Consider the following 23370-nt stretch of genomic DNA (forward strand, 5'->3'; position numbering starts at 1 on the left):
CAATTTAGGTAACTTTGTTTGATATACATCTCAAAACAGTAATGGTAACAATAAAACACAGAGAAAACAATTTACCCTGTTTCTGACAATTATTCTTTCAATACTGTAGTGACCCCATTAACCAGCCATGTGCATTAGGAAAATTCAGCATTTCAGCTAAGAATAAGGGGAAGAATAACAATGTTTAAAGGGTTCATTCTAAATCTAATAGCCAGTTGAAAAACCTATAAAGTTTTTATCAAGCGTATAGATTCACCTAAATAGACAATGTTCTTACTTATTTTTCTACTACAGAAAAGATGAGATCCTTAAGTCCAAGGTGTTTTTCACAAAGGGCTTGAATTTCTATTACAAATCTTAGCCATTGGAAACTGCCTTTGCATTGACATTTTTTCTGACAGCAGAGGATCAACTATTTAAAATGCCTAATTTATTGTTGCTCACATGCAAACAATTTCTCTCTTCTAGAATGAACAAGTGCAAATAGTTACTTATGCATTCCTGACAAAAGAGGCACATGAATTTTTCCCCCTACGTAGCGAGGCCATGGACCCATCAGGTATGTCTCTGGAAGTTGTTCTAAAGAAAAAAAAATTATGTCTTTCAGCACCTTGGATATGATACTGTGTAACATCAGCAGCTTATGATAAACCCTATTCTCAAATGATTTTGCTGAAACGGGAGTTCTGCTGCCTTTCCATATGAACAATACTTACTGACGTATTTCTGGCATGAGCATCTACTACGACTATTAACAAACCACATTTTGTCCCCTGGGACAGCCAGAGCCCAGTGGAGTTTGTATCACGTATCATCCTTGCTTCAGTCTACTCAGATATTTTATTTGGGTTGCAGATCCCATTTATTAAAAGACCATGTTCTCATAGAGCTGCTTGTGTTTTTATTTCGGAGTGTCCCTATGCAACCCCAGCCTTATTTCCATGGTATTGTCCATTATGGCAGAGCTTCTTGGCTGGTAGAAGACATATAGGGCGTAGATTCATTAATGCCAGCTGTAAAGTAGCAACTTGTTAGTTTCAATTCTTTTGGTACATAAAAAATGTTTTAGATGTTTCCCTTCAAGTGCAGATGTGACAGAGTACGATTATTTCAAACTTCAAATTCTACCACAAAAAATTATGAAGACAACAAGAACAGTGTGCCAGACAATCCAAGTGTGGTCTACAATAACGCTTGGGCATATGGAAATCATTCTGGAGTTTGCCTGTTAGAACTCTGTACACCAGTAAAACAACTAGTCACTGCTAAAGAAAACACACAGCAGCACAAGCTTAGGGTCTGGCTCCATCTTATGCTGGAATCTGATGTTGTAAAGCAGTTAGAACCAGATCTTTAAAGACATTTAGATCTCTGAAATTAGGGGAAATCAGGTCATGCTTACCTGTAAAGCTTTGCTTCTTGGTGAATTTCCAAAAGCACTTAAGCACCAAATTTTCACAGCTTTCTTGGGAAGCTGTGAACCTGGGGGATTGGGCATCACTTTTGGGTACCTATTCACATGCTTGGGTATTTACGTATCACTAAGATTCCTGCTTATGGAGCTGAGATCCCATTAAATCATGACAGGTAAATGGTATCACAGTTGATAAGTACTTGAACAATTTCCCTGACATGCCAGCTAGCAGCAGCAGCTCTCTCATGCTAGAGATGTTTATTTGATTGCTTGGGATAATTCATAATCCCATGGCATTTTTCACAAAAGTCCTCAGCCTGCAATTTAATTGCAAGCTTAAGCTGCAGCACCAGTACAGCTGCTGTTTGAAATGGTGGATGAAGACTCACTGGGAGCCAGGCAGGGATGGAGCCAGCTTCATGTGGTGACATGAGATGGTTTGGTCAGGCTGAGGTGCTCCATTTTCCTCCCTGGGGGAGAAGGGCAGGCATGGAGGAGGGGAGCAGAGCAGAAGGGCCAGACCCTGCTCAGGTGGGGATGGCAGGACCACTCCCAGCTCAGCCCAGCTCCAGCCAAGGACAGCACAGCTTGTGCCACACCTGTCTGGTTTTCCTCCCTGTTGTGGTATAATTACTGCCATTATAAGCAAAGGGATAAAACACCCCAACTTTAAAAACTGCAATAAATTAATCAAAGGCCCTTGCTGAAAAGCAAAAACAGAATCAGGACCTTTTTTCAGATACAGATTCCAAAACTGATGCTTTGTAGCCTCCACTTCTTTTGTTTCTCTGGATTTGAGGCACTACATTAAGTCTTCATGTCAAACAAAGCAGTTGTTTTTGACCCTGGGAAAATGACTGTACAGGCATTTTATGTTTTCATTAATCCTTTCCCTGTGTTTCAGAACACAATGTCTGTGGCATGGTGGCATAAATGCTGCACTCTGTGCTGGAATCTGCACCCCTGGTAGGACCAACCCTGAAGAATGCAGTTTCCCCCAGGGTAAGTGAAGTTTGTCAACCCATGGTGGTGTGTGGGATCTCATACAGCTGTTTTGCACTTCATATTTATAAGCCAATGTGTTGGTTGTATGAGGAGAAGTTTTTTCCTTAGAGTTGTCTTCAAAGTAGTGTGGTGGTCACACTGTTTCCTCATGCTTTCCATCTGATGACCTACTTCAGATTTCTGCAAAACAGAGACAGGGAACCAATTCCCTCACAATCCTTCTAGTCACAGTCATCAGAGAAGTCTCTTTTGTGTCAGGCTGAAGGGTTTGCAGTACTTTTTATCAATTTGGTTGCCATACACATATTTGTGTACTATTTATTTTACTTATAATTACTCATTCAACTGTTAGGAGTATACATCTGCAGCTTGGACCTTCATAAATAGAACTAATGGTAACTAAAATTTAACAGTTTATACTGAATTGAAAACCAAGGAAGGAAAAGCCCATGTTGATAGAACAGCTGTGTCTGCTGTCCATTTCCCATCAAAATTCCCCTGAAATCTGTTGATCCAGGAAAAGAGCTTGGAGGTTTTCTATTTGCCATGTCCTTTTCCCCTGCTTTTAAAAACTTCTAGGAAATTTAGTAAATGCTAGCATAATGACAGGTGCATGCCACAGAGATCTGTGGGCAGATGGGTCAGAACGGCTTATTCTGAAGTAAATTCATTAAGGGAAAACAAACCAGATTAAAACAAGCGATTCTTTTCTTTCCTTTCGAATCTTGAACAGAAATAGAGAGAGCTGTGATGGAAAGTTGCATTTTAGATGTTAAATTTTGCTAATCCTTTATCTTTTATGCATATAAGACTTACATGATTTTATGCTAACCTGAAACGTGACAAACAGGTCAGAACAGATTGCATTCCTATTTCGAAAAGTGAAAATGTAAGCCACTTAAGGCAAAATAGCTTTGCTTTGTATACACATTCTAGGAGCAACTCTGGTTGCAAGGCAGACCTTTTGTCCTTGCCCCTGTTCCCACACATCAGCTTTTTGGCAAGTGCCCATCCCCACTACTGCTCCTGGGCTGGCCTCTGGGAACTGCTGGGGACTGTAGACCCCCACCAGAGCAGTGATTTGTCCCCATCACATCTGTCCTGCTGCTCCTTTTGCCCTGCAGCACCTCACACCTTTCAGCCATGCCCTCATCTCTTCTGCCTTTGTGCTAGGACAAGCCTAGAAGGTCCAGATAAGATCCTATTAACCCTGCTTTGCTGTTGCCCCAAGATCCCCCAGCATCTGTATCCTTACCAGGCTTTGCCCTTTCTTCTAGGGTAATCTAATCCCTCTCTCCTCTCCTACCGTATCACTCTTTTACATTTTCTGCCAATCTGACTTCCTTCAGATCCTGCCATATTCAAGTTTTGTCTCTAGTTCCATAGTCTGACGCTGACTTCCCAGCCCCAGCTAATCCTCCTGAACTAATAATTTTCTGCTTAAAAATAAACAAACCTTGATAAGCATTTGCTGAATTGAATAGACAAGGTTTAGCAAATTATTTGATTTTCACTAATTCCCACAGCGTTCCCTACCTATAAAGACCAAAAAGAGGGATTAAGGCTCACTTTGAAGAACGGACACCCTCCTTTCACCGGAGCCTGCTGCCAGGTGTAAAATGTTCTGTTCCCTCCTTCATCCCACAACTTTGCACAGCCCCAGTGATGGGTCTAAGCTGACCCCTGTGGGAAAATCTGCTTTTTGTCCACTTTAATAATTGCTCCATACTGCTATATCCTTTCAGTCACCAAGCTGTAAAATCGCTTTTGTTATTTATGTTATAAGAACACCTTGAATGCAGCCTCAGCAGTGCTTTCTGTGCTAGATGGTTGGGTATTTTTTTTTCTTTTTGCCTTTGTCTTGAACTTTACTGATTGAGGTCCTTACACAGATGATTAAAATCCCAGCACCTCCCAGAGCTACTGAGCGTGAAAAAGTTGCATTTACCTCTTTCTCCAGAGAAGAAGTCAAAGAAGTGGCTTGTGTATTCATCCCTGAATGTTTTGGTCATCTCAGTTCCATTTTGTAGAGAGCTACAAACCTCAGACTCCTGAACCAACTGACAGGGAAACAAAACAAACAAAACATGGGCACTCCCCCAGTGCCACTGCACAGAGCTGAGTGCCCATTCTTCTGATCCAGTTACAAATCCCAATTCCAAAATCCATTCTAGGTCATGAATAAAATGATCTACAAACACAAATTACAATTTGTTCATGAAAGATGAATCAAACTCTTCCTTTGATTTGTTGTTAGATACAGAATTGCTGAAGACAGCAGGACTGGGGTGATATTGTTTTGATAACCTGTGTCCTTTGGTCAGCAGTGCTTTTCTTGTTGCAAACAATTTACATTCATATATCAAGCTTTCAATTTAAAACAGCATTTATCATACAGCAGCCTGAATTCAGTAGAAAAATTGCTGCTGCCTTTCCAGCTGTCAGTTGGATTACAAAAGCATCACCCTCCTTTCTACCAAACTCTCCTGTGAGACTCTTTCAAAGCCTGAAGAGTATCTTAAGAATTTTGATGGACAAGTAAAGCAGTAACAATATATCTTTCCATATCATGTATTTACCAAATATCATAGTCATATCTTATTAGGAGTAAGCATTTTAGAGTTTCTATCACAAATTATGAGTCTTTTCAGAAAAAAAAGGCAATACAAAACATTTACTTTCTGCTATTGAATTTCACCTACCTGAGAGCAGGATATCCACACAAATGCATTTTTTTCATTCCTTGCTTAAGAGTCTTTTGACAGTTCAAGCTTCTCCATTGTCTTCCACCAAGGAGGAAACATACCTGGAGGCCAGGTTTGGAGGTTAGGATTTTTAAAACCCCCAGTGAAGTTTGCAATGTGAATTGCAAACACAATTTTTTTGTCCTTTAGAGCACTAAAATGTGTGACTGTAAGGCTACTCATTGGTTTGTACTCCGTGGTTAGAATCCATTACTGTCTTCTAGTTTGGTTGTTGTTTTTTTTTTCAAATGACACACAAAATTCTCAGATACATCTAAGTCTATACACTTAAACTTCCTGCAAGGATCCAGATATATCTTTGGTCTAGGTCATGAATAAAATGATCTTAAGAACATAAAACAGGCTCTGGTCATCCTCTGATTATTGTCTTTTCTTTTAGACATTAGGATTGGGTTCAATAAACTCCCTGAATATTACCTGTTCTTTCAAAAGTCCAGCAAAGCTTAGTTCAGGGAATTTTAGAGTCCTTGGATCAAAGAAAAGACCTGAGCTAAAAGAAAGTCAGTGTTGGGCTGTTAGAGTGAATAGGGAAACTGTTGATGGGGACAATGGCACAAAGTCTAGCCATACCTCCCTATAAGGTAGATGATTTGATGTGTGAAGTCTTCAAGAAGCCACTAGACTGAGGAAGGCAAGAAGAGAGGAAAAAAATGCACTGGAAACGATGTTCAGTGACTGGTATAATGACTATTTGTTTTGATATTTTGCCTGCATTTTTGTCTAACCACTAAACTGTCCCCAAGGTTTCACATGACCTTCAGTTTTTCAGGATTAGGAGGTGGTGTGTTCTTATGAATGCCCTTGGTGCAAAAATTTCTGTTCTAAAACCTCAGTGCTTTCTCTCTTGTAAGCATTTAGGGGGCTTTTTGTATTCTTTTTGAAGTTTGGTGACCTTGTGCAGCTCATAATCTTCAAAGCAGTATGAACTGATAGACACTGAAAATGCCATACTTTGGAGCTGTGAGTTACTTTTGGAGATCTGATATTACTGCGGAAAGTTAAGCACAAACAGCAATGCTGAAGTCTTCCTCCCCTTGCCTCCCTCCTCATAAAGAAACAGCTGTGACTTCAGAAACACCCAGCACCAGATATTAATTCAAGTTTGAGGAGTTTCATTTCAAATAATTACATGAGCAGTGTTCCAGGGTATTGTCTACATTTCTGAGCTTCATCCATTTAATTTCTTCATTCTCAGCACTAATCCATGTGAAAAGCAGATGACATGCAGACCTTGCAGTAGTCTTGTTGCTCCAGTTGTTTCTATTTAATTAGTCATGAAAACCAGCCTAAAAGTTTTCCACATTTCTCATCTTCTCAGCTTGAACTAGCTTTTTGTCATTTCCCCTCTAGCTTTAACAAAGTTTCTACAGAAAAAAAAATCAAAATTAAAACAAAAGAGAAAAGCAAAGAACTGCACTAACCTACCTTGGAAAACAAAGAATAGTAGAGGGAGAAGGGCAAGCCACCAGTGGTATGACTTTCCTCTGCTTCAAAAGAAATACTTGCGGTGTTGATATCCAGAGACTTCATTTGCACTGGTGGAAAAGAAAACCTCTAAATTCTATGAAAATACACCTGGCAATTCAGTAATTATTTCCTAACTTTTTTTTCTGTGCAAATAGTTATACTTGCCAGCATATATTCCAATACAAATAGTCTGACAGGTTGTAGGTGAAGGACTAGAATTTCACAAGAGTCAATGACTTTGTTGTGGTCACTGTTATGAAAGCCACTTTTCCATGGCTTTGGCACTCTGGCCCTTCTTCCTCTTGCTGCCTTTCAAAATATAGACTTGGATTTAAATCTGTGTTGGGTTTGATTCTTTCTGTTGTTTGGGGGGTTTTATTGTTGGTTTTTGCTGTTGTTGGTTTTTAGTTTTTATTTTTTTTATCAACTGCACAGATTAAAGAGTATGCCATTGCTGCTGATATTCTAATTCTCTGGACTGGAAACTTTGAAAGATCTTGGGGACACAACTTCTTAAGGCTGAACTTGACCTTACAGTGTTTCCATCCACTGCTAGGGGTCACTTAAACAGAGCCCCTAGCTGCAACTTCCACTCTCCTGTTGCCAGGAGTCCGGTCATAACGTCATAGTACTTAAAAGACTCCAAAGAAAACAGCAGATTTTGTTAGCAGATACAACAAATGTCCCAATAAAAACAAACAAACAAACAAACAAACAAAAAATAAAAGCTCTTAAACCCCCTCTTCCTTGTGCCCATGTAAGCTTCCCAGTCACAGAAAATAAATGTCTTGTAAAGACTTCAAGTAAATTCAGGTTAAAATTTGTTGCGTATGTTAACAGGAATGTATTCCCCAAAATAATTGAAATTACATAAATTTGTACTTTTGAAGAAATGATTGTTTGTTTTTCTCTTAGTTACATATAATTAGCACCAAAGTGCTCTATCACATTTACAAAACTCCAGAGTGAAGGTATCTTTCTTGTAGCTCAATGTTTTGTTCCTTTTAGCCACTCACACAAGAGCTTGTTCATCGTTGTTCTTCATTTGCTGTTCTTCATTGTACCCAATATGAGCTTCCAAGCCTGTTTTTCAAATCTCTTGTGATTTAACTCTGACCAAGCTGACTCTGGCTCAGTATCTTGTGGAGAGCAGGGGGTGGCTGACTGCTATCACAGCTTTTTTAATGCAAATATGCAAATGACCTTCAGTTTGTCCTCCTTCAAGTGCCTCTAAGCATAGTATGAATTTTCCCCAATATTTAGACTGCTAATACCACCACTTCCTCCAAATCTCTAATTAGTATTTGTTTCTGTGTTGGTACCTGCTGGAATTAATTGATATTTGTTAAATGCTGAATGGCAGGAACATATGGTGCCACCTTGTGTGCTGTGCTGATCTGTATGAAACCCTGCTGCTCTGACTGCTGAGTCAGTTCTTTCCTTTTCTCAGCAATAGGAGTAGCTTTAAGATTGACAAGTAGTGAAGGTGAAAGCATTTAACCCACTGTCTGAGCAGTGTGGCTACACCTGTATTAGAAAATAGTAACAGAAAGATTGAACAGAAAGATAGAAATACATTTGTAGAGAGAAACACTCAGTGTTAAATATCTGACTTTCAGACTATACCCATGTCAGGAAGGTTGTTTTGGACTAGGTTGATTCTGGTCCTCCGGGCTGAAGACCAATATGCAGGTGAAGTACATCAATGTGTCGCTAAAGCATATATTTTTGTTTGGTTTTGACCAGAAGGAAACAAGCTCCTGTGCTCCAAGGCTGCTCTGTGATGCCCACCAAGCATTTACTGATCTCTACCAAGTTTATAGAAAAAAAGCAGTAAGTGGTAAGCAGGAGAAGTTGGGAGATAACCTTATACATGCTGAATTTGTCACGTGTAGCAGCAATGTCCCATGTGTGATCGAATATCCAGTTAATTTTCCCACAGGTGTCCAAATTGTGAATTTTTATTTCATGCCCTGGCTTTGAGGTGGTTTGAACTGACCATTTCCTTTGTCAAGAAAACATGGGTGTGATGAGAAGGCTGCCTGTAGATGCAGTGCATATGTAAACAAAACTTTTTGGCTTTCTAAGACTGCCCTTATCATACAAAAACCATCCCAGCAACCTTTGTGGTCTTTCCCTCATAAGCCACATATAGGTCTCCATATGATACACGTGGACACTGCTCTGTAAGAAGTTGCCTGTGGTGTGCTGTGAAGCAGCCAGACATTTCTGTACTGATGGCCAAAGGACACAGGGTTCAGTGACTTTAATGCTCTGGTTTGCAGTTGTTGTGACTTAGACTTTGCTTCAAGCAGAAATATAAGAACAATAAGGATAATCCAAAAATGAAAAGGCAGCCTACCTGAAGCCCATGAAGTAAAACAGACAGCACAGCAGAACATATTGCTCTTGTTTTGGCAGAGAGACCTTTGGTATGGAGCCTGTATCTGAGGGTCTGGTCATACATGATTCACCAGGGTTGGGGCCTAGGCTCCATATAAGCCCATGTGAGACTGAGATTCCAAATACCCCTGTGAGTTTCTCAGCAGTTGGAGCAGCTCCTGGGGATCATGAGCAAGATCTGCCCAACAACCTTGGTCAAGAGTTACTGGGACCTCTACCAGGGAGCATGCCCCCCAGCTGCACGGGAGTTCAGCTCTGTGGAATATTTTGTCCTAGTTCCTGTGTTTTGAAGAGAAGGAAGAGGGTACAGTGGCTGTGTGTAGAAGGTGCAAACGTTGTCTGACACTGCATTGTGGTCAGTGAGGTGTGAAGAGAAAAGCCACAGAGCTCAGAGGCAGAAGAGGTTTCGAACCACTGAGACATTTTTATTCCTGCCCCATGAGAGCTAAACAAAGTCTGAGCTGCTCAAGCTACTGATCTTCACGCCTAACAGGCCAGGTGCCACTTCTGCATTGCACTAACCCACACCACAGCTCTGCTTCCCAGCAGTCTGCCACAGAGCTCAGGGCATACAATCCTCTTCAGGAAGACTTGCCTTTGTAAGGATCCTTGCCCTACTGTATTCCACTAGGTAGGGATGCTGTACATCATTAGGCAAATGGTATTTCTTAGAAAGCAAGGCTGGATTATACATTTGCTGACATGCTGCTGCAGGACTAAGGCATCTGGTTTTGTACTGCAATTGCTCTGGGTGTTAGTTTTGGTTTGGTTTTTTGTTTTGTGTTGGTTTGGTTTTCTTTTTTTTTTTTTAAATCACCCTATTAGGGGACTAGTTGTAGTAATGTAAACATACAGTATATTACTGGCCTCCTGACTTCATTGTTCACCTTCTTTCCTTCAGAATAAACTGAAAATACTCTGAAAAGCCCTAAAAGGGAAAAAACCCCAAGTGTACCTCCAATCCTAAAATTAAAACTAACTCCCCATTGCAAAAAAAGGTGGTGCCAGGGAGCCAGAGGTGCTGAAAAACTAAATGGGCCATAGCTTTTAGCATTGATTTGGTACAGTTTGCTCCCAGGTCTTCAGCAGATGATAATACCAAAGAATTAGCACAGAGCTGGGGGTGCAATCTAGCTTTCTTATTCCTAAACCATTCAGCTTAATCCCTTCTTAGAGAGAACACATGCATTGAATAAAATTTTATTCATGTAAAGCTACACTGTAGACCCATCTATTGAGATTTTTATTTTGTTTTATAAATTTATAGATTTAACTACATACTAGTAGAAAGTTGCATACACATTTTTCTCAGCTAAGGAAAACCACAAATTGGCTACGTTTACAGACAGAAGAAGGTGCTGCTAAGGCAAACATTTTATTTCCTGCTGAGAGGCTGTGGATCATAGCTCACAAAGCAATACACATGGAGTTTTTATTCTGTTGTAAAAATACTGGAGTGAATTTGTTGCCTGGAAGAAATGAAATGAAGTGAGATAGTGTGAAATGCCTTAATTTGTTGCTTGCTGACATAATGTGTTTTGGATAGCTTTCCATTATATTACCCTAAACAGCTGGACATTGGAGTTGATGGGACTTTTTTCAATTTTTCATAATTAATATAGTGTTTTTATCTGAGGCGAATGGCATTTCTAGCACAGCAAAGCGTTATTTTGTTTTTCTTATTTCACTCTCATTTATCTTCACATCTCTCTCACGGACTTTTTATTTCAGCACCTTTTGCTTTTCATGGGTCTTTAGTTCCATTAAACATCCAGCGCTAATTAGACTCTGTTGTCTAGACTGTACCAAACACTTCACTCAAAATCAAAGAGCATTTAATTAGTTAGTCTACAGGTTACACCCTATCTTGCAACATTAACACAAATGAACAGTTGAAATGCTTGTTACAGCCTAGCAAAAATGCAAAAAAAGTCTTCTTAATGGCAATCAAGATTTCCATTTAATTATTGATGAAGGCAGGCATGACAAGTCCCTGCTACTCAGATGACTGCTGGGCTGTTTGTGGTGGATGACAGACAGGGGAGCAGTAATGCTTATTTCTATCCTTTCCTAGGAACAGCTACACAGGCAAAGCCCTGTGTTTGTGTTGAACATATATGGGGTTGAGCCAAAAGTGCAGTGAAGCCACTGGGTAGTCGTGGCTTAGCACAGCCTGCCCCTGCCATGGCTAGGATCAAATGTTCAGAGAGTTTCACTCCTGCAGCTCTTTTGGATCTCAGAGAATTTTTGCTGCCATTCAAATGGGAAGCAAGAAAGTTCAGAAACAACTGCTAATATAGTAATATCTAACTGTTTCTAGTGCATACAGCAATAGAATGCTAACCATATCCTGGTTGCATCAAGAGAAGTGTGACCAGCAGATCACGGGAGGTGATTCTCCCTCTTTGCTCTGCTTTGCTGAAAGCCCACATGTAGTGCTGCAGCCAGCTCTGGGACCCCCGAAATAAGAGGAACATGGACCTGCTGCAGTGAGTCCAGAGGAGGGCCATGAAGATAATCAGAGAGCTAGAGGACCTCTCCTATGAGGAAAGGCTGAGACAGCTGGGGTTGTTTAGCCTGGAGAAGAGAGGACTCTGGGGAGACCTTACAGCAGCCTTCCAGTACCTAAAGGGGGCCTACAGAAAAGCTGGAGAGGGACTTTTTACAAGGACATGTCATGATAGGACAAGGGGGAATGGCTTCAAACTGAGAGTAGGTTTAGATTAGATATTAGAAAGAAATTCTTTACTGCAAGGCTTAAGCACCGTAACAGGTAGCCCAGCCAAGATGTGGATGCATAGTGCCTGGAAGTGTTGGGGATCTGAGGTTGTACAGGACTTTAAACAACCTGGTCTAGTGGAAGGTGTCTTTGCCCATGACAGTGGGATTGGAACTAAATGATTTTCAAAATTTCTTCAAATCCAAACCATTCTATGATTATTATGATCACTGCATGTGCTACCATGATGCTACCAAGGTTTTCTGTTTACGTGATATTTTACTCAGTTTTGGGGAGGCAGGGGGTGCATGCCACGTTTGGGGTACATTGACTACAGTGGCAGCTCACTGTTATTGCACCTGCCCATACATTCTAACCATTTGCAGGCATAAGAAGAGATATTAAGCCCAGACCGACATATCAGAACAAAATAATTAAATATCTTAGGTCTTCTTCTTTTCCAGCTTGCACAGGGCTACCATGTACTATCCAATAGATTTTTTCAAGATCACAGTAGACATAAGGTAAACTGGATGCCCACTGGCATCCAGTAATCTTTGCACTGGCAAAGTTTACTAAAACTTCAAATCCCCAGAGCAAGTGATTTTGTGAAAATGTTATATTTCTTTCTAAACAAAACAAAAAACAACAACAAAAAAGAGGAATGAAAAGGACCTCTACACTTTCAACAAACAAAGAGCTCTCATGAAAATGAAACTAATGTCATCAAACATCAGACACAGTTCGTGATTTCTGAATATTTTGGATTGAAGGCACAGTGGTTGCTACAGAAGCAAAGAATAGTAGGCAGTTCTCTTAAGGAGTTAAATCTCTTAAGCAACTGTTCTTCAACTCCTCAAAACATGAAAAATAATTATTTTTGATCTCTAGTAAAGCTGTATGTAGTGGTGTGAATGTTACATTGACAAAATGGAGATAGCTAATCAGAGCCAAAAACTTTATCTGAAAGTGCTTTAAATCTGTATGAATTCTGGAGTGCTTGGAAAAAAAGATCTCCTCAAGTGAGTGAATAATTTTTCTCAAAGCAGTTCAGACCAGTGACCAGCAGTAATGCTTTCCAGGCATGCTTTACCCCTCCATTCTTTTCTCCTCAATAATAATCATCTAACATTATTTAAATAGAAAATAAGTTCAGGTTCAGAGTCTGCCTCTATTTTGCAAGACATTTAAATACCTGTTAAAGTCAAACTCCCCAAATGAGCTTGTTCTTGCAGATGAATCAATGCAAGTCATCTTTTCAAAGAAAACTTATTCTGAAATATGCAGAACTGCTCAAGATGTGCTTGAGATAATTTGCCGATGACATTGGGTTAGGCAGTGCAGTCTGCATGAGCAACTTCTGCAACCAAAAAGGAAAATAAAATTAATTGAACTGCTCGGTTCCCCCTTTAAAAACTGGAAAAATATTTTTTATAAAGAAACTAAAATAATTTGAAGCAAAACAAAATTGAATTTATAATGCTTAACTCACCTCAGTGATCTTCAGAATGCTACACTTCAGTCACTTGCTTTGGTTCAGTAGTATTGCTTTTAACAGAGGCAGATGTATTTGTGGTGTCCCTGTTGTAAAGTATAAAAATGATATTGCCATTACCAGTTTCTAAACATTATTACAATTTTTACAGTGCTCTACTGTCAAGAATGATTGCTGCAAGTCCTCTCTCTTTCTTGTTTATTCTAGGAATAAAAATCTGAGGAAATAAGGAAGTTTTTCCATTCTTCCTCATGAAATTAAAATCCCCCAAATTAGGTTGAACTATGCCAAAACAATAGTAAATATTCCTGTTCAATCTGTTCCTTTTTGTTGTTGTTTTATAATAAGATCTTACTTCAGCAACCTTTTAATACAATTATATTAAATGAAGATAGACAGGTACCACATATACTGCTGCAGTTTCTGCATGAATATTTCCAATGGATGTGCAATTCCATAAGTTTGAGGTGTCTGCCACTCCTTGAGGGGAAGATAAGTAAATAAAGCAACACGTCCTTCTTTATATTTATTTTAGCTATGAAACAGCATGTCTGATGAGCAGTTGTGATATGTAAATGGAGTAATATGTCTTTAAACAACAATCAGAATTAGCATTAGAAGCCACAGATTTGAAAACTGCTGCAATGTTTTAGGGGTGTTACATTTCAGGGGAATCGCAGAGACTGTTGGACCATAAGCCAGATCAGACAATATTAAAAGAGTAGCATTAAATATTTTCAGTTTGCAGTGGAAAAAGACAGAGTTTCTATTTGTACTTCAGCCAGAGGCAAAATTAATATAATATGGTGTTCCATCTTTATTTTTCAGAGCTCTGAAACCCCCTAGCTTCCTTAGTCTGGCATCTAGAAACACTGGTCATTGCTATACACCACAGTTAGGAGTAAACAAGTGTTCAGATTTAGTTTATTCTGGAAGCTTAGTGAAGTCTTCTAGCATAGCAAAGGTTTATCTACATGCTTTGTAGAAAGTGCCTTTAAAATGTCATTTAAAATTTTTATTAAATTAATTATTCATTAAAATGTACATTCATGTGTTAAGGTTGAATTACTACGCAGACCATACAGATATATATGTTTCACTTCTACAGTTTTCTTTCATCTCATTAATAAGATCTTCCATTTTGTATTCCTTACCCAATTCACAAAAATCTTTAGCATCTCTTTTGCTCTTACTTAGCAATATGCCACTTCCAATGATCCCTCCTGCAATTCCAGTAGATGTGCAGTGGGTAGCTCAGCATAGCAATGGCTAAGGGAGAAAATATTCATGAAATAGGGACTTTGGGAATTTAAAAGCTCTGATTGAAAGCATCCATAGAATACTATCTGTTTCTGAAAGAGCTCATTTATGTGAGATGGGATTTTGTTAAAAGCTTGTAATGCAAAACCCATGAGCCCTGCACTGGAGTTAGGATGTTTTGCCTGGACTGGAGCTGGTGAAGTTTTCTTTGGTTTGGCTTTTGTTGCCATGAGAAAGGCGAGTTTTTACTATAGAAAGTCAGGGGATGTTCACAACAGTATTTTATATGCCTGATAATGGAAAGGTAAACTACAGATTACCTCATAATTTATTGACTAGCATCACTAGAAAGAGTTGGCTTTTTATATTAAGTGAAAAGATGAAAAATTATTCATTACAGCATATCTCTGCAGGATAATTCTGACACTTCAGCTGACCAGTCTGAACCAATGCTAGTTTCCTAAGGCTGAGACTGCTCAGAGATAAAGATGCATTAATCTTCTACCTGGACTTCCATTGGGTTTGAATTAAACAGGAATTGCTCTAATTGCCCTATTTGATTAATCCAAATTAAGCTAATCCATCATTATGTTAGCTTTAGATCAAACCTTGACTCTTAATTGCAAATTAGAGTCTTGAACTTTATGAGGAGATGATTTGTCCTGTCTCAAATCATTACAAAAATTGCAGAGGCTTGTTAGATGGAAAGGTGCTTCATTACATACTTTGGACTCCTGGTCTCTCAAATATCTTAATCAAGGTTTTGGTTGACATCAGCAATAACTGTCTTCCAGCTGTTTGACTGCGGTTCTTATCATATGAGTTAATGCAAAGATAACTACCTGGACCCCAAATTCTATTCTGGTAAGAGGTTGCAACACATCTGGAGAATTCACCTGAAAACCTGGGAGCTCAGAAATGTCCTTGGTCCATCAAGCTGAGATAGAGCCTTTCTCGGATGCTCAAAACGTAGCGCTTTAGACTTAAAACTGTTTTCTGAATTTGGCCACCTGAAATCATGAGAATCAGGATGTTGATAAATGCCAAGGTTGTCAATGAGGCTGTTTCTGGACAAGTTTTGATCTGCGTCTAGATCAGACATGGATATGTACCATTTACATATCTGGTGTCACAGCTTGGATCACGTCATGCGCAGCCCTTTTTCACTTCCACAACGTTCCTTCAATGCATACTCAGCTAAAGTGGATGAGATGTAAAAGTCTACAGAAGCCTGGAAGGGAAGAAACCATTTCTTCATTCCCCTAACAACACTTCCAGGGTTAAAAAGCATCAGTGATCTGCACATATGGTATTTTTTTAAATTTGAGAGTTATTGGCTGTATAACTCATTTTTCTCCTGTCTTCTCCCACCAGAGGTGCAGAGGTTAATCCACAGATCTGTCTATCTTTCTGCAGCCAAGGTCTGAACCCCTCGACAGTCTTCCCAGATTCACTTCAAACGTAAACTGATAATTAAAGATAGATGATGGTTCACTCTAATGAAAGTGTTTGTAAATGAATGGAAGCTGCTATAGAGAAATGAAGAGCCAGTAATACAAAGATAAGAAAACTTCTGTTGAGCTATTGGTTGTTGAAAAAGGAATTAAAATCTAAGTTATCAAAAATACAAAGATGGATGTGTTCCCTGGAGAGGAAAAAACCCATCATCCTGATTTTGTATCTATGGAAAAACTCAAGGTTCTTTTAGCTGCCATGACTCAGAAGGACAGAAAACACTAGTTACTTCTTCCTTTTTCTTACATTTCTAATTATACTGTTATATCAGTATAATATACACCACACATTTTAGCAGAAATATGTGTGGTGTAAATGAATTCATATGACTGTGAGAACTTTTAATTCTCTGACCTTATTATATTCTGCTAGCCTTGTATTTATTCACCTAAACAGTTAAAACCCCATGCATGCACCAGCTGTGTCTGCTTGTGTCAGGAAGATACTGGGTATCAGCTGCAGGAGGACTGGGATCAACATTGACTTAATGAAGAGCTGGTGCTGCCTGGTGCTGTGGCAGTCAGTGGAGGCAAGCAGGGTGTGATGGGTTGGGCTCCTGTGATGCATGATTGACTCTTGACATACCAAGGAATAGCAGAATGAGTCCCAGACAGAAAAAAAAAAAAAAACTACACAAAAGGCAGGAGCTCGGATGCAGTACTGTCTTTTGGGAGACCTAGTTGAATGACTGACAAAAATCTATTATGGAGAGAGGGGTGAGCATGACTAAAAGGTCTCACAGCGTTTATTTTTACAGGATGATTAATTTCTCATTACTCATCCAGAATGGGACTGTCCGGGGGGAATTCAGGGAAATATTTGATTCTTCCAAACATTGATTACTTGGAGAAAACCTTTTGCATAAATCCGAACACTTTATCCTGTCTGTGTTTTAAAATGGCATAGTGGGAGCTTTCTAATTTCTTGGTGGAGGTTCTTCAGCATTTCAGCACTATCAGGACACTTTATTTCAAATCCAGGAGCCAAATCCTTAGCTACTTGGCCTGTGCTGCACCCTTTCATGCCAGCTGATTCCTTCACCTCCTCCAGGACTATTGGTCCTGCTGATGTGATGGGTTCAAGTCCATAAGAGGAAAAATCACAACCACTAACCTGCAGTGCTGCTTCACTCCAGGAATTTTTACCTGATACTCACCTGGATAATAATCTTGACTTCTTCCTGCAAGGAAGAACTTTCTGTTCAATGACCTTCAAGAAACAGAATAAGTATTAATTTCTTTGCTCTTGCTTATTTCTAGCTTGCACAGCTCCCACTTTCACGCCTTGTGATTGAAGTGCCATTCAGGAAGCTCTCTGTGTTTATACTATCTACAGCAGCTGAGCTCAAGAGAGAAAGGTAAAGCTAGGATGGTGCTTTCACCTTTCATGAAAACCATACCTAGCAATGGCCACACTGAAACAGATGTGAAGTCCTTCTAGCTCAATATCCTGTCTAGGTAGCAGATGCCCAAGTGAAAAATAAATACATGAACAGGGCAAACATTAAAAGGAAATTTTCCAACTTAACTATTTTTGTTGGAGCTATAGGGGGAAAGAATCAGATCTGGAAACAGGAAGAGAAGGAGAAAATAAATGAAAGTGAGGAGTGTTATCAAAAAAGCCATTCAGCAGAGACGCTGTGAAGCAAAAGAGTAGGAATTGTGGAAATAGGAGAAATAACACAGTCCATGAGGCACAAAGAACTGCAGGAAATTGGTTGAGATAATAGACATGGAGGAAGGATGGAAGAATGGCACGATTAGAGAAAGATCCCAGATAATAAGGGAATTGAACATATGCCAACAGGTAATAGGAAGAGCCTGTCCCTACTATCAGCTATGTCCATAATAGAAAGAAGTTTAAGAACACAGTTTTAATGCATATTTACTTTTTTTTCCCCCCAACAAAATGCTTTGGTGTCCTGGAAACCTGGTGCCTGATGTTTGTGGATTTTCACAACATATTTGTTTAAGGCATATTACTATGCTGACTGAGAGTTCAATTTTATTAGGCATTAGCTGTATGCTCTAAATTCAATTACTTACTGGAAAAAAAAATCCAACTTGAAAGCCACATAAAGATTGTTGTTTTATGATTTGTGTATGTGTCTGATGAAGAAGCTCTTCTTGATGAAGAGTAAATGGAATTTCATAGACGAAAGGAAACCAAAGTAAATGACCAAGAGAGCAAAGCTTTAAGTTTTATATTCATTATTATTTCAAGACAGTATCACATGGAAGCACTAGATGGTAAATTGTGAGAATGTAAATATTAGTTTTCTACCCACTGTACTGATATTCAGCTGGTACTTCCACAACTTATGTAGTAGTAAGAACATGACTATAAGTAATAATTTAGGATTTCTTCTTTTATTTACCTACAATAAATAGTTCATTTAAACAGCATTCAGTGTGAAGCAAAATGTTTTGAGTACGGGTAAAATTCAACCATGTGCACACCATATCAGTATTACCTTCTAGCTCAAAGCTAGTAGCAATGAGAGTTGGTCAGTGGTTTGTTTGTAAAGGCAAACCCATTCTGAATTATTATAGGGAATCATTTTTTAATGAAATTAGGTGTCTGTCAGCAGCTAGTAACATAGCAGTCACAATATATTTTTAAGATAAAAGTGTATTTATATTTTGGTTTAGGATAGTTTTGTTTTCTTTCACGGTAGAGTCTTTGTTGCAAAAGGCCAAGAAGGGTAGGATTTGAGGAAGCCCATTTACCTTCTCATTGACAGTGACATAATAAACAAATAATTGTTAGAGGTTGACTGGTTAATGGAGAATTCACTAGCCTGTGAAAGAACTTCAGCTCTTATACTTTCTCTTTTTGTTAATGAGGAAAATAGGATAAAGTTTTAGACTGAATTCTTGTTACAGAACTTGGTCTGAGGAAAATGGTAGCCTTGATTTGGATATTTATTCCCATTTTTAGTCAGTTTCTTTCTCCATCGCATTCAGCAAGTGAACTGAAATAATGCCTGTAAATTTTTATGGGAAAGGAGCATCATAGTAAATAAAATAGCTGCTCTGTTTCAAATGCAGTCTCAAATCCAAAATAATTTTACATTCACAACAGAGAAAAATGGACGTTTCATGAGCTAGATCCTTTTACATTCCCAATTATACAGTTTCAGTGAGCATTAAGTTATTAAAACATAGTAAATTTAGAGTGGGGGTCATGTTTTTGTATATTTTTAAGTTTGCTTTACAATTAACATTGCTTTGTTAATATAAAGATCTAAGTGATAGATTTGTTTTGTAAGCAATTCTATTTTTATATTTAAATCTCATATAAATTCCTGATTGTGAGGTTCTTGTTAGTTTCCCTTTGAGTTTTGGGATTTTTTTCTTTTCTCTAATAAAACTTATACTTACATACCTCACAAACAGCATCTTTTCAGATTTTTGTCTGCTGATAAAATATGAGAATAGGCTAGGAGAACTTAGTTTTTTATCCTGAAAATGAAAAGGCAAAGGGAACCAAACTGCAGTCTTTCATTGCCTATGGGGGAAGCTATAAAGAAGACAGAGCCAAACCCTTCCTAGAAGTGCTCAGCAAAGAACATGAGACAAAGGGCACCATTGCTTCGACTGGACAAGAGGAAGGAATTCTTCATGGTGAGAATGGGTCAGTGCTGGAAGAGGCCACCCAGAGAGGCTGAGGAACCTCCATCCCAGTGGATTTTCAGAAGTCAATGGGGCGAACCTGTCTACAACCTGATCAGAGTTGGCAATTAGCTCTGCTCTGAGTGGGATATGGAACCGGGTGACTCCCAGGGGTCCTTTCCAATCTAAAATTTCCTAGTTGTCTATGAAAGAGTACTTAAAATAATGGTCATCTGATTTTTTAATGAGGAAAAGTCAATCTTCAGAACACTCAACAGCCAGTACTTTCCATTAGAGTTAGTACAGCTGTAGGAATTGACATGATGTGTACCAGTTTTTGAAGTTCTAAGCTTATTTCTCTGCAGTGTTTACATGGGCAAATCTTCCTTTAGATGCTGAGTTAGGTCGCTATATATTTTAGGATTAACACTTTAGATGAGACATCGGATATATTCAAACCTTCTCTCACCATCATTGTTATTTCCCTCTGGACACTTTTCCAGTGTATACCAGGTACAGTCAAATAATCACAACATTTTGCTCACAAGCTCTATTTACCTAAACTAATAGCCTGGTTCTGCAAACATTTGTCATTGTGCATGAGCAGTTCTATTCATTCTGGTGAATTATTCACCTTGTGCCCTAGTGGAAACCCTAGAAAAGTATTTGAGAATCTGCTTCTGTTGTTTTAAAAAAGCACAGAAGTATTAGCTTGCACTCATTCATTGTATGTTATTCTTTGCAACATAATCATGGGGTACTACCTCACTCTGTGTGTGAATCTGAGTTTCCTTTCCTAGCTGAACACTTTCACAAGTATCTTAATGGAATTATATTCATTTTAGAGTCTTCCTCACATTCATCCACTATGTGAGTACTTTTCTAAGTATTTGTGTTCTTGTCTAGTTTTCTTTCAACCATCAAATATATCACCATTTGATTCAAAACACTAAACAGTATTCAGGTATCCAGAGCAAAGGCCCATGCTCCTTCCTTAAGGTGTCATAAATCAAGTAAGACTTAATAAAGGTAGAAAACATAAGCACCTCTAAGGATTCCTGGATATATTTTTGTATTTATTGGATGTAAGTTAGATACATTGTTATTTATCTTATCCCAAGCAAAATTACTACATACAACACCCCATGGTATAGAAAATGAGTGACCATATATCATTGTAAGATAATGTTATCCGATATATAATCATAGATTTCATAGAATAGCATTCAGAACAGAAGTTTAAAGATGAAACTATTCCATTCCTTGGTACACTGCATAAATGCATAGTGCTCTCTGTTTAAAGGATACCTAAACCAATGATTCAGTTAAAATATCCTTTACTTTTCCTGAGCAAATATGTTGTTGTTATGCTGTATCTATTTTTTAGCAATATGAATCACATTTGTATTGTATTACATGAACGATGTAGTTGGACAAGATGAAATCTGCCAGGAATCTCAGTTTTTCTTCATAGCAAGCCTGCAAAGCTTACAGGGGAGAAAACAAATCCTCTTGAAAAATGTTATTTTTTCTGCCATGCATCTCACCTGGACTTGGTTCTTCTGAATACAAGACAGATTTTTTTTTTAACATTGCACTTAATAAAAAAGCACATAAAGGAGGTTTTCAAACTGAGTTTGCTGTTACCACTCAAAAATGCCTTCATTTCCTGCTCTGCCACTCTGTGCTCTTCTTCCTTTTTTACTCTTGAATTAGCCTCCCAACATAATGTGACAGAGTTCAAGAAGCATTTGCACAATACTCTGAGGCACATGGTGTAACTCTTGGGGATGGTCCTGTGAAGGGCTAAGGGCTGGACTCGATGATCTTTGTGGGTGCCTTCCAACTCAGCATATTCTCTGATTCTGTGATATTGACTAACCCAAAGACTTGTCCCAAAGTTTTCCCAGGGACTGAGATGAGGTGGACTGGTCTTTTATTTCCTGGACTTCTATCTTTTTTAAAAGTGGACATAAAATTTTCTTTTTATTGCCGTTTACTTTTGTATTTCAAAGTCACATGAAACTTTACTGTATTTGCTACCAGGTGAACTCATTTTGTGAAACCAAAATCAGTGCCAAACACAACCAGAGAGTTTCACAATGTTTGTAAACTACCAGAATCCACAGTCCCATGAGGGTGCACCACTTCTCCTACTTCTCCCATCAGAAGCTAAGGATGCTACCCTTTTACCCAGCACATCTGAATTATAACATTTGCAATACTTTAGAAGCCTTTCAGGACCCTTCCAAAATGCACACATAAAAATGATATAATTCTGTATGTATTGTCAGTAAGACTGATAAACATGGGGTGCACCAGTCAGTTTTTTCTGCCTCTCATGCCATCAGTTCCAGCTCCAGATCACAGAACCTCCCTGCTGATTTTGCTGGTGCTGTCAGTCTTTCACCAGGTCTATGAAGAGAAGATAATTGCTGCTTCACTGTGCCTCTGGGCTGAGAAGAGGATTTGACATATTATGTGGTCCGGAAGGAAAATAAGATACAGAAAAAAAAAAAAAAGAGGGATGGAAGAAGATTTTAAAGAGAGTAAAAATGTGTTTCGTCCCTTACTCTTCTTTTGTCAGACGAACCTGTGATGTAAGTAGCTAACCTTTCCCAAACACATTGCAGTGCAAGTTTCTGTGAGACTGCTGATGTGCTGCGCAATCCTGTGGTGAACTACACGACGAAGCCTGAGGACAAATGTACGCACAAATGTGCGTACTTCTGCTGAAAAACGGCCCTGTCACGAATAAACCCCGCCAAATTATAAAAGGGAGCGCGCCACTCGTCCGGCACCCCTGTGCTGCGGGAGGCAGGTGGGTGGCCCACTGCCGGTCTTCAGCTTCCCCCAACTCAGATAGGGAGGATCTTGGCAAGAAAATAAGTTTCAACCAGTTTTAAATTAAAACGCAGGGGGGTCCGCGCCTCACCCCGCTGGGATTCGGAAAAGGGAGGGTGTGGCGGCGGCGCCAGGCCGGGCCCGGCGGCGCTTCCCGGGCCGGCCCGGCGGCGGCGCTGCGAGTCCGGCGTTCATGGGGAGAGCGCGGCGGGCAGAGCGCGGCGCCTCCGCCGGCCCGGGCAGCCCCGGCGGCGGGGGGAGAGCGGGGCCGGCGCCTCCCGCCTGCCCGTCCCGCTTCCCGGGGGCTCGCCCCCGCCGGCAGTACCGCTCTGCGTCCCCCGCCCCGCGAAGAGTCGCCCTTCGACTGCTAAGGGCTCTGTGCCCCCGCGGAGGAGCCGGCGCCGCCGTCGGCCCGGCCGTCCTAAGGGCGCTGGGGGGCAGCTCCCGGGCAGTGCCCTCTGGGCGCGGTGCCTCTCCCTCGCCGGGGGCAACGGGGACAGGCAAGCCCGCAGGAGAGCCTGCGTAGCGGTAGTGGCCCCGAGGCGCTGCCCGGCCAGGCTGCCGTGCCGCCGGCCGGCCCCACGCCGCCTCCCCGCGCCCCCGGATCGGGCAGGGCGGGCGAGCGCCGGCGGCAGGGACCGCGGACTGCCGGCGGGGAAAGTTGGAAAGACCTCGGGGAAAGTCGGGGCAGGGGGCTGGAAGCGGGGCGGCGGTCGCGGAGGAGGAGCGGGGAGAAGCCGCACCGGGAGGAGCCGGAGGAGATCTGCGGGCGGTGCGTCAGGCGCCTCCGGGGTAGAGGGGAAGAAGGACCCGGGCGGGGAGCACCGCTTCGGGTACCGGCGGCAGGGAGGGGAGAGCTCCCCCGGCAT

The sequence above is a fragment of the Neopelma chrysocephalum genome, unplaced genomic scaffold (genome assembly GCF_003984885.1).
Source record: "Neopelma chrysocephalum unplaced genomic scaffold, ASM398488v2 Primary Assembly neopelma1_23, whole genome shotgun sequence".
Taxonomy (NCBI): domain Eukaryota; kingdom Metazoa; phylum Chordata; class Aves; order Passeriformes; family Pipridae; genus Neopelma; species Neopelma chrysocephalum.